The following is a 10,459-nucleotide window of genomic DNA, read 5'->3' on the forward strand; positions in this document are numbered from 1 at the left end:
TACCCTTCTCTATACTGCTTGCATTAGAGTAGTGTAGCATGTTACTGCTTTCTGTTATACCTATCCTGATGCATAGCCTGTCCTTGTTACTACTGTTGTTACCTTTACCTGCAATCCTATATGCTTAGTATAGGATGCTAGTATTCCATCTGTGGCCCTACATTCTTGTCCGTCTTCTGTGCTATACTATCGGGCCGTGATCACTCGGGAGGTGATCACGGGTATATAATATACTTTATACATGGTACATGTGGAAACTAAAGTCAGGTCGGCTGGTGGAGCACCCGCGAGTGGATCTTTGAGGCAGAGCGACAGGGCAGGTTGAGACCGCCTAGGAGAGAGGTGGGCCTGGCCCTATTCGGCGTTCGCGGATACTTAACACGCTTAACGAGATCTTGGTATTTGATCTGAGTTGGCTACGAGCCTATACGCACTAACCATCTACGCGGGAGTAGTTATGGGTATCCCGGCGTCGTGGTATCAGCCGAAGCACTTCGAGACGCCAGCGACGGAGCGGCGCGCGCCGAATTGGACTGGAACGCCACTAGGCTAGGTCTGCTTTCGGCCGCCCACGCAACGTGCAGGTGTGCTCAGGGCGATGGGCCCAGACCCCTGCGCGCTTAGGTTTAGACCGGCGTGCTGGCCTCTCCGTTGAGCCTAGGTGGGGCTGCGACGTGTTGATCTTCCGCGGCCGGGCATGACCCAGGAAAGTGTGTCCGGCCAAATGGGATCAAGCATGCTGGGTAAGTTGGTGCACCCCTGCAGGGAAGTTAATCTATTCGAATAGCCGTGATCTTCGGTAACAGGACGACTTGGAGTTGTACCTTGACCTTATGACAACTAGAACTGGATACTTAATAAAACACACCCTTCCAAGTTCCACAGACAACCCGGTGATCGCTTTTCCACAGGGCGACGAGGGGAGGATCTCCGGGTAGAATTATGCTATGCGATGCTACTTGGAGATGCTACCTGGAGATGCTACTTGGAGATGCTACTTGGAGGACTTCATTCTACTCTCTTCTACATGCTGCAAGACGGAGGCTGCCAGAAGCGTAGTCTTCGACAGGATTAGTTATTCCCCTCTTATTCTGGCATTCTGCAGTTCAGTCCACTGATATGGCCCTTTACACATATACCCATGCATATGTAGTGTAGCTCCTTGCTTGCGAGTACTTTGGATGAGTACTCACGGTTGCTTTTCTCCCTCTTTTCCCCCTTTCCCTTCTACCTAGTTGTCGCAACCAGATGCTGGAGCCCTGGAGCCAGACGCCACCGTCGATGATGACTACTACCCCGGAGGTGCCTACTACTACGTGCAGCCCGCTGACGACGACCAGGAGTAGTTTAGGAGGATCCCAGGCAGGAGGCCTACGCCTCTTTCGATCTGTATCCCAGTTTGTGCTAGCCTTCTTAAGGCAAACTTGTTTAACTTATGTCTGTACTCAGATATTGTTGCTTCCGCTGACTCGTCTATGATCGAGCACTTGTATTCGAGCCCTCGAGGCCCCTGGCTTGTTTTATGATGCCTGTATGACTTATTTATGTTTTAGAGTTGTGTTGTGATATCTTCCCGTGAGTCCCTGATCTTGATCGTACACATTTGTGTGCATGATTAGTGTACGATTGAATCGGGGGCGTCACACTCACCCCGCGCGTCGGTTTGCAACCCGGTCCCCGGCTTCCACGTCTACCCGCAGGCCTCCCGCCTCTCCGGGGAGTGCTCACCCGACATGAGCGTGGTCGCGCCTTCCACGCCCGCGCCCGCGCCCATCGACCTCAACGCCACCCCGGTGGTCGGTGGCTCGTCGTCCGGCGGCACGAGGAAACGCGCGCGACAGACACCGGCCGGCGGGCTCCCGGACGCCCGTAACTTGTTTGAGGAAATGCCGACCGCCGTCGACGAGGACTACATGCAAAACCTCATCTTCGAGGGTGGTGCGCCGGGTGCTGGCTACGATTCCGACGAGACACAAAGCCATGACGGCCGCGGGGCGTTCACGCCGGCCGCTGGCTATGATCCCGAGCAGGCGGCCTTCATGTGTGATCAGGTCGGCATCGACCTGGACGGCTTCCCCCTCGACCACGAGTTCCTGGAGGAGTATGGGCTAGAGGAAGAGGACAAGTGCGACATCGAAGTGGAGCCTTTGTTCGAGGACGAGCTCGCCAACCAAACCGTCGGTCCTAAGCCGAAGCGCAAGAGCAAGCGCACGAAGGCGTACACAGTTGCCGAGGACAAGTTTCTTTGCGAGTGTTGGCGAGACATTGGACAAGACTCAATGACGGGCGCCGAGCAAAAGCATTCGACCTTTTGGACTCGTGTGCACCGCGAGTTTCATGAGCGCAAGAAGTTTCCACCTTACCAATTTGTGAGCACGCACTGGTGGGTCTCCATTTCCAAGCGGTGGAGGGTGATCCAACAAGAGTGCAACAAGTTTTACGCCACCCTTGAGAGCGTCAAGGCCCGCCCCGTGAGCGGCATCGGCGTGCAAGACATGGTATGATAGCAAGCAAGCCGCCCTCTTTTGTGCCATCAAGATCATTCTTTTACGTCTTCATTTGCTATCACTTGCCCATATGCTTGCATGGAAACATTTTGTAGGCATTTCAAGCTTTGGAGGCATTCAAGGTTCAACACAATGGCAAGTGCTTCAACCTCTCCCATTGCTATCGGGTCATCAAGAACGAAGAGAAGTTCAAGGCACAATATGCCGCGCTCAAGGCACGTGCGGGGAAGGGCGCCGTGGAGGATGTTGGGGAGGGCGAGCCGGCACGGCCGCGGGGGAAGACAAACTCCAAGAAGGAGGACAAGCGAGATGCGGCCACCAACGCCTTGATCGCAAGCGTGGATGGCATGATGAATAAGAAGGACTCAAGGGAGGAGGAGCGCCGGCGTTTCAAGGTGGGGCAAATGGATGCTTTCATGGAGATCCAAAGAATGAGGCTTGATCTTGACGCCGAGAAGCAAGCCAAGATGTTCGAGCTCGAGGCGGAGAAGCAAGCCAAGATGCTAGAGATCGAGGCCGCCAACGCAAAGACAAAGGCGAAAGAAGTGGCTCTTGCAAGCATGATGACCGGGGTGGAGATCATGAAGGTGGATCTCAACACCTTGTCGCCAAGGAAGAGGCCGTGGTTCGAGAAGATGCAGGCCGACATGCTCAAGTTCGAGGACGAGTGATCTATGGCGTCGAGGGCCATCTTTTTGTATGCCGGCAGGTGTGCCGGCATGACCACGGGAGCCGCGATGGCGTGGTCGAACTCAAGTCCCACCATTTTTGTGTGCTGGCATGTGTGCCGGCCGGCTGGCGAGTGCGCCAGCATGAACTGTGCTATTTTCTGAAGTCGGCATTGTATGTCGGCGCTGGCATGGTGCCGGCATGAGACATGGCCGCTGGCATTATCGGCTGCGGGCCTTTTTTATTTAAAAGTTGAATGCGGACATGAAATGGATCGGCGCATTGGGCGCATTGCCGACCCAAATGCAAAAGTGAACGGACGCCCGGCGGGCGGCCGACCCAAACGGACAAAAAACAGACAAGTGTGCCGTCTGTTTGGGTCGCCCCATTAAAGTTGCTCTAAGACCAAAGCCATGCTTAGGTGAGAAAAAAAATATTAAAACCCCGAAGCGACCAGAACCAAACGCATCATACGTGAGCCGGATGTGTGAGTCCAACATGGCGGTGGACCGGACTCCCGCGATACCCCGGATTTGCTTGCGGACCGATAGAATTTTAGAATGGGTTCGGACGTTCGGTGAGGACTGACGCTGGTGTTTCGAGGGTTGGCCTCCGAGATGCTTCGTCTCCTCCACCTCCTTTCCTTTGGGTCCCCTCATCAATTCCAGTCCACTAGCACAGCTCGTCTTGTCCCATCTGCCGCTTGCAGGTTTCACCTGCTTCGCCAAGAAGACTCTGCGCCTGCTCATCGCCTTCTTCTTCCCCGTCGTCTTCCAGCCAAGACAAGATTCGAGCCGTCCGTGGTGACCGGTGAGTCCCGTGCCAGGTTGCCTCGTCGGCTCCGTTCTAATTCCTCTTTTCCCTTTCTCATCCGACCCTTTGCTTCGCCAGATCGTCAGTCCAGAGACGCCGCCGGGAACGGAACACCGTCGCGACGCCGCCAGATTAAATCGCCGCCTCCAGAGTAAATCCTCTCGGCCCTCTCCTGCCATTCTCCCCTTTCAGCGGATAGATCGCCGAAATCGTCGCCCATCTGCTTTTTTTTCTCTTCTATTTTCATGCGTCCAATGATTTCTTGTTTCTCTATCGCTCCTGCTTTTCTCACGAAACTCTTTTTAGAAGGCTGATCCGCACGGATGAAACTGCTGTAGCTTGAGCTCATCAGAATGCTCCTTTCTAGATCTAGTCAGTCTAGATCTGTATAAATTTTTACAACTAGTATTTTTTTAGTACATTTTAGTTACGTGTAGATGTTACATGTTTTTTTGTTTCTGCAAATACTAGTAAATTTTGCATTTTAGATACGAGTAAATGTCACTGCAAAAATGCAAGTAGTACTCTTTAATCATTACATTTCAGATATGTGTAAATGTATAAAATTATTAAATCTGCAGACTTTCTTTTAAATTGCGTCGTCGCTCTCATATGGTGATTATGACCATGCAAAAAAATCAATTACTCCATGACAACAAATGCGAATAATTTATACGTCTGATATGTGTAAATGAAACTGATTTTTTTCTGAAACCAAAAATTGAAATACAAGGGAGTCTGATCTGATTCGTTGCCCAGCACGCACACCTCACACCTGCATGCACACAAATGACACAGCGCGGTATCAGGAACAAAGAAGTTCAAAAACCAACACCGGTCCACTTGCATAGATCTAACGGTCCACCAGAAAATGGGTGACCAAACTGATGGCAGCAAGAATCGGCTGATAAATCTAACGGTCCACCATAAAAAGAGGAGAGTGACCAAACTCGAAGTTTCACCACAGTGATTTTTAGTAAATCACGTTTCTTCTTCATGCGCCACACTAATGTTTGCTTGTTCTTTTTTTTTTCTTAACAGCTAGCATTCAACATGCCGAACAGCAGCGGCGTGACCGTGTTCGACGACCTGCCCGAGTGGCTTGTCGTTGACGAGATCCTTGTCCGGCTGCCGGCCAAGGATGTACTTCGGTGCCGTGCCGTCCGCCAGTCGTGGCGCAGCGGCACTTCCACCAACGCGTTCATCCTCAACCACCACCACCGCCAGCCCTCGCTCCCCATCATCAAAAACATAGAGGGCATCTACCGCCATGCCGGATCCCCTAGTGATCAAAAGATACAGCGTGTCCTCCGGAACGCAGATCCCTTTAAAAACGAGATGACTCTATGTCATGCCGCTTGTGATGGCTTCCTCATCCTGGAGAAGCAATCCAATTTCTACATCTGCAACCCTACCACCCGCAAGTGTGCTTCCCTGCCACATCCTCCACGACGGCCAGGCTTCAGCGCCTTCGGCGTAGTCGGCTTCTACCGGCTCCACACATCTGGAGAACACCGGGTTCTCTGGGCGTCATACTTGAACCAAATGCCGTACTTGGTACTCATTGGGGCTGCCGTCCCAACTGAGTTGCCTGATTACTTCGTACTCACAGTTGGATCGGACCAGCCAAGATGCATCCAATGGCTGACAATTTGAAAATATGGGTTTCCTACCCTGTCCTTCAATACTCCAGTCCACAATCGTGCTCGCCTGCACTGGGCAACATGGGCAACAGGCCTCAACATAACGGTATTTGACACCGTAGCCGAGACATTCTGGCAGATGAGCCGCCCAGCACAGTTGGGTGATAAGGTGACATTGTTGGATATGTGCGGCTCCCTTGCCTTGTGCTGCACCACCAATGACTGTGTCAATTTAGATGTTTGGGTGTTGCAGGACTATGATGCTGAAACCTGGGGCTTTCAGTACCGGTTTAACTTGTCAGCAATGGAGGCATTGCCACCATTTAAGTTTGACCTCAATGCTCTCCCTAGGATGGCCGTGATCAATGAGCGTGAGCTGTTGATCGAGCAGTGTGTTGGCCGTCTGTTGCATTGTGACATTGATGGTGTGTTTTTAGGATATGTGCGAGCCAAGGAGCCTGGGAACCACTTTATGCTAACTATGCAGCGCCTCCAAGAGAGCATGATTTCAGTCCCATTGTTTGAGGCGCAGGAAGAAGATGCTGTGAACAAGGAGTCTCCATTCGTCATGGTGCTATAAGATGCCAGGCTCCATCTTAATGATTTCGACTAGCTGTTTGTTGTGCCCTTGGGAGTATCTATCCTGTATGAACCTTGCTTTCTGTTCTGTCTTCTTACTTTTTAGTACTAGTAGAACCGAACACTTTGTATGTCTGAAGTAGCGCCTCATCACTTGGTGCTTGTTATGCTATCTTGAGCGTCATGTTGATGTTGTAAAAAATGGTGTGTCTATGCTATTGCTATGTAGAACTGCTATAATGTTCATGTTCACCCCTGTTGACTTTCAGTTTGCGTTGTTATTAAGGCATGGTTGCAGTTTGAAATGCTGATTCCTTCGTGAGAATTTGTGGTATTTTAGTTGTTGAAATGGTTAGTAGTTTAGTTACTCCCATCCGTGGCTTAATATTTTGATCTTTCATGTTCAGTGCACGCTTTGGTCCTGCTGATTTCATGTTCAGGCATATTTCGGAAGCTGCATGCCATTTTGGTGCTCAGCAGCATGGTTTTGTGTCTGATCGTCACTACAGTGGCAGGTTTTACTACTTCAACACGAATATTGTTTCTGTTTTCTGGCAAGTACAGGCTTTGTTCCATTGACTTTCAACCATTTCAGAGAAAAGAGCTTGGCTTTTGGTTTTGTTTCCAGATTCTTTTTGGGGGGTAGGAATGAATTAGTTATGAACTTGATTGATTGACTTTCACCAGTTGGGAGAAGAGACGTTGGTGATATATGAAATTCCATCTCTGCACCCGAGCTCATTTGCACCTGCGCTGACGAAAAAAATCAAAACAAATACTAGAAAAATTAAAAAAAAATCTGAAAAATTATTATGCGGTAGACAATTTGATGCATGGGGTTCGCTCCAATTTTCAAATCATTTGGACATCTGAGGAGGAGCTCTCAGCAAAAAAGATAAATTGGAAGTCTGTAAGAAAAGTCTACTGTTCATGTACTATTTTGGTCCGATTTGTCTTTTTTCCTGAGAGCTGCTTAGATGTTCAAATGACATGAAATTTGGAGCGGGACTGACGCATCAAATTGTCTACTACAAAAAAAAGTTGGAATTTTTTTATTTTGTTTTGATTTTTTTTTCTAACCGGGTGCAGATGAGCCTGATTACCGAAACGCCCTACTTGGTGATATAAATCTTGTATAAGTGTTGCTAGCTGGGGTCTTTCTTTGCTGCTGCTTCTGTGACCCGAATTGTCATAGTGGAACCTAGTCTTGTTCCTTTTACCCCCAAAAAAGGACCAGGCAGTTGAACCTGGTCTATTTTGGTTCAGCAATGTGCTAATTACCAGTTCATCTTGGTTTGTATGAAGATCTGTACCTTGCATGGTCACAGTTTCACCATGATATTTCTATTATTTTATCTAAAAATTTGCTGATTTTTTGGCCATTCCGATGGCGACAGTTCCCACAGCAACAAAACAAAATGTACAAAAACTTAAAACTCACAAAAAAAAATAAGAAAGAGAAAAAAATGCGCATCCAGGGAATCGAACCCTGGTCAGTACCGTGGGAGGGTACTATGATACCACTACACGAGATGCGCTTTCATGTTGCAGATGAGAGAAAAAAAAAGAAAACAAAATCAGAATTGGAGAAGTGGGGTATAGATCCCCATACCTCTTGCATGCTAAGCGAGCGCTCTACCATCTGAGCTACATCCCCATTACATACTGTAGTTAACTAGCGCTCATATTCATCTTATAATTTACCTAAAAAAACGCTATAAAACATCTTTTAATACACACAGCTTAGGCTATGGTGGGGTTGATCAATGATCAAACCCGGAATTTATCTGCTGTAGGGCAGATTTTGGAGGAAGTTAAAGCATTGTTAAAGACTAGACAGGATTACAAGATTACTTGGGTCCGGCGATCGGCTAATGGGGTTGCTCATTCGTTAGCAAAGTTGGGGCTTAGCAGTAGAGTTTCAGAGTTTTGGGACCTTATTCCCCCAGATTGTATTTTAAGTACTGTCTCGGATGAAATTCCTGTTTTAGCTTAATAAAAGTGGAAGGTTGAATCAAAAAAAAAAAAGCTTAGTCTTGCTCGTTGGGTCCTGTTTTTGGTGTAGTATTGCTTACCCAACCTTGGACGATACAGTTATTTTCCCTTCTTCTAATCCGGCTCGTGTATTGCTTCTCCCGTATGCGGCATCTTTTTTGTTTCCTTGGTGGACTCGACTCACACCTCATGTTTGTGTTCATACTTCATACTCGAGCACCGACCGGAGGCTCTAATAAAGAAACGGAAGCATTAAAAATCCAAAAACGTCTTTGGTCATCAGGATAGATCAACAGAGTATGAATTACATGACGAGAATTATCATTCCATCACCACTATTGTCCTCATCCCCAAGTGGCTTAACCGCGGACGCCATCTCGTCGTCGAGTGCCTTGAATTTGTTGATGCAGTCGGAGATGGACGGAGCCCTTGTGTGTAGTAGCTAGCGGGTTGCGGGTGTTTACGGCGCGAGCTTTGTCTATGTTGAGAAGATGCCCTCAGTGGCCTTCAATGTGTGTGCCACATTAGTTCCTTTAATGTGCGTGCCACAATAGGTTGGATGATGACCGCTGCAAGCATGCTGCGAGAGAGCTATGTGTGTGTTTACAGAGCGAGTTTTATTTGGGTTAGGAAGATGTTCTAAATGGCCTTCCATGTGCGCAACACAATCGGCTGGGTGATGACCGCTTAAGATCCATTCAATCAGTGACCATGAGGTGTACTGGGTTCACCACGGTGATGACCTACCCATCTTTATGATGCCGGGAAGAGTTTCCACTGGAACCACAACCGTCGAGTCAATGAAGCGATGTTTTTGTGCGCTACGAGTTGTGGAGAGAACCTGCCCCTTCCAGAGCAGATGATTGGTCTTGGCCAGCTTCTCCGTGATGAAATGGGCTAAGGACACAATGAGATAAAGGGGTGATGCGGTGGAGGAGCTAGCCATGACTTTGGTTGGATGCAACACACTAGATGTGATCCAAAGTGGACTGGCTCGTGATACCATGTGAGATTTTGTGTAAGCGTTTGTACCTCCTGAAGGAGGCTGCGTGGATTGTATTTATAACGATATACACATGTCGGTTACAATAGATCTTCCCAGATCACAGTTTGATAGCTGAGGGAACTAGTTTAAACTATGTCCAATACCTTATCTCTATGAATCAAGTTGTTCCTGTTGTAACTACAAGATTATATAGGTAGATTGTAACTAATTCTAACACAAGAAGTTGCTTCTGATGTTGATCCCACTCGTCAATTCTTTCTCCACAATGGCATCCTCAAGTACAACAATAGGCTTTATGTTGGTACATCTAATGTACCGACGGAAACAACTTCCATTCTTCTACATTAGGTGGTCATTCGAGATAAGAGCTATTTACCACAGGATCGAAAGGATTCTCTATTTGCAAAAGTTAAAATCTATAGTGGAAACATTTGTCCCTCAGTGCCCTTTGATTCATGTGGCTCGTAGGATCTTTGGCCTAGTTGGTTCAATTTATATCCGTTGATTGCTTGCTTCAATTGGTACCTTTTGATTGCTTGATTGCTTGTGTCTCTCTTTGTTATGTCCTTGTAGCATATCATTCCTTTAGCAATCTTGGTGCCTCAATATAGTTGGTCTCCCTCCAAGTATTACCTTTGGACATGTGTATGGCATTCCACTCTCTTGTTGAGAAATACACAACTTTTGGAGGAACACCTTTTATATTGGTCTTCTTAGCTTTTCACCCATTTTGGCAATCGATGCCAATGGGGGAGAAGTTTCAGAGAGTTTTGTGGAGGTTTCAGAGAGTTTTGTGGAGAAGTCTTTAGAGTTTTCTCCTTGCTTTGGTTTTGTTCCTAAGCATTTGCATCTCATACGCATGTTTTATTGGTTGTTGCATTGCATGGTGATGCATAATTCCTTGTATTAAACTCTCTTGAAAGTGATTGTCATCAATTACCAAAATGGGGGAGATTGAAAGAACATGCGGTGCCCCCATGTTTGGTTTTGGTAATTGATGACAATCTCTATGGACTAATGGTTGCCTTGAGTTATATTTGAAGGTTCTGTCCATAGGCTTTTCTTGGAGTACATGTGTTGGTTTCAAGGAGAGTTTGTGTCGACCAAGGTGTTATTCAAGGAATTATCCAAAGATTGGTCATGTGAGAGTTGAGCTTATTGCAAGCATGTCTTGAAGAAGAAGATTGTGTGATCATTCATGTCTACCTTCAAGACATCATTCAAATGAAGAGAATTGGAAAGGTTCA

The 10,459-nt window shown here is 47.7% G+C and overlaps 1 non-coding gene and 1 pseudogene across 1 annotated transcript; one reads left to right on the forward strand and one right to left on the reverse strand.

Moving 5' to 3' along the window:
• The first annotated feature begins 3,717 nt into the window (after nt 1-3,717).
• On the forward strand, nt 3,718-6,479 carry LOC119332239 (annotated as a pseudogene).
• A 1,199-nt stretch (nt 6,480-7,678) lies between these two features.
• Nucleotides 7,679-7,749, reverse strand: TRNAG-CCC. The gene has a single exon. It is a non-coding gene; the product is annotated as a tRNA-Gly (tRNA).
• Between the last annotated feature and the right edge of the window lie 2,710 nt (nt 7,750-10,459).

The sequence above is a fragment of the Triticum dicoccoides genome, chromosome 7A, assembly GCF_002162155.2.
Source record: "Triticum dicoccoides isolate Atlit2015 ecotype Zavitan chromosome 7A, WEW_v2.0, whole genome shotgun sequence".
Taxonomy (NCBI): Eukaryota; Viridiplantae; Streptophyta; class Magnoliopsida; order Poales; family Poaceae; genus Triticum; species Triticum dicoccoides.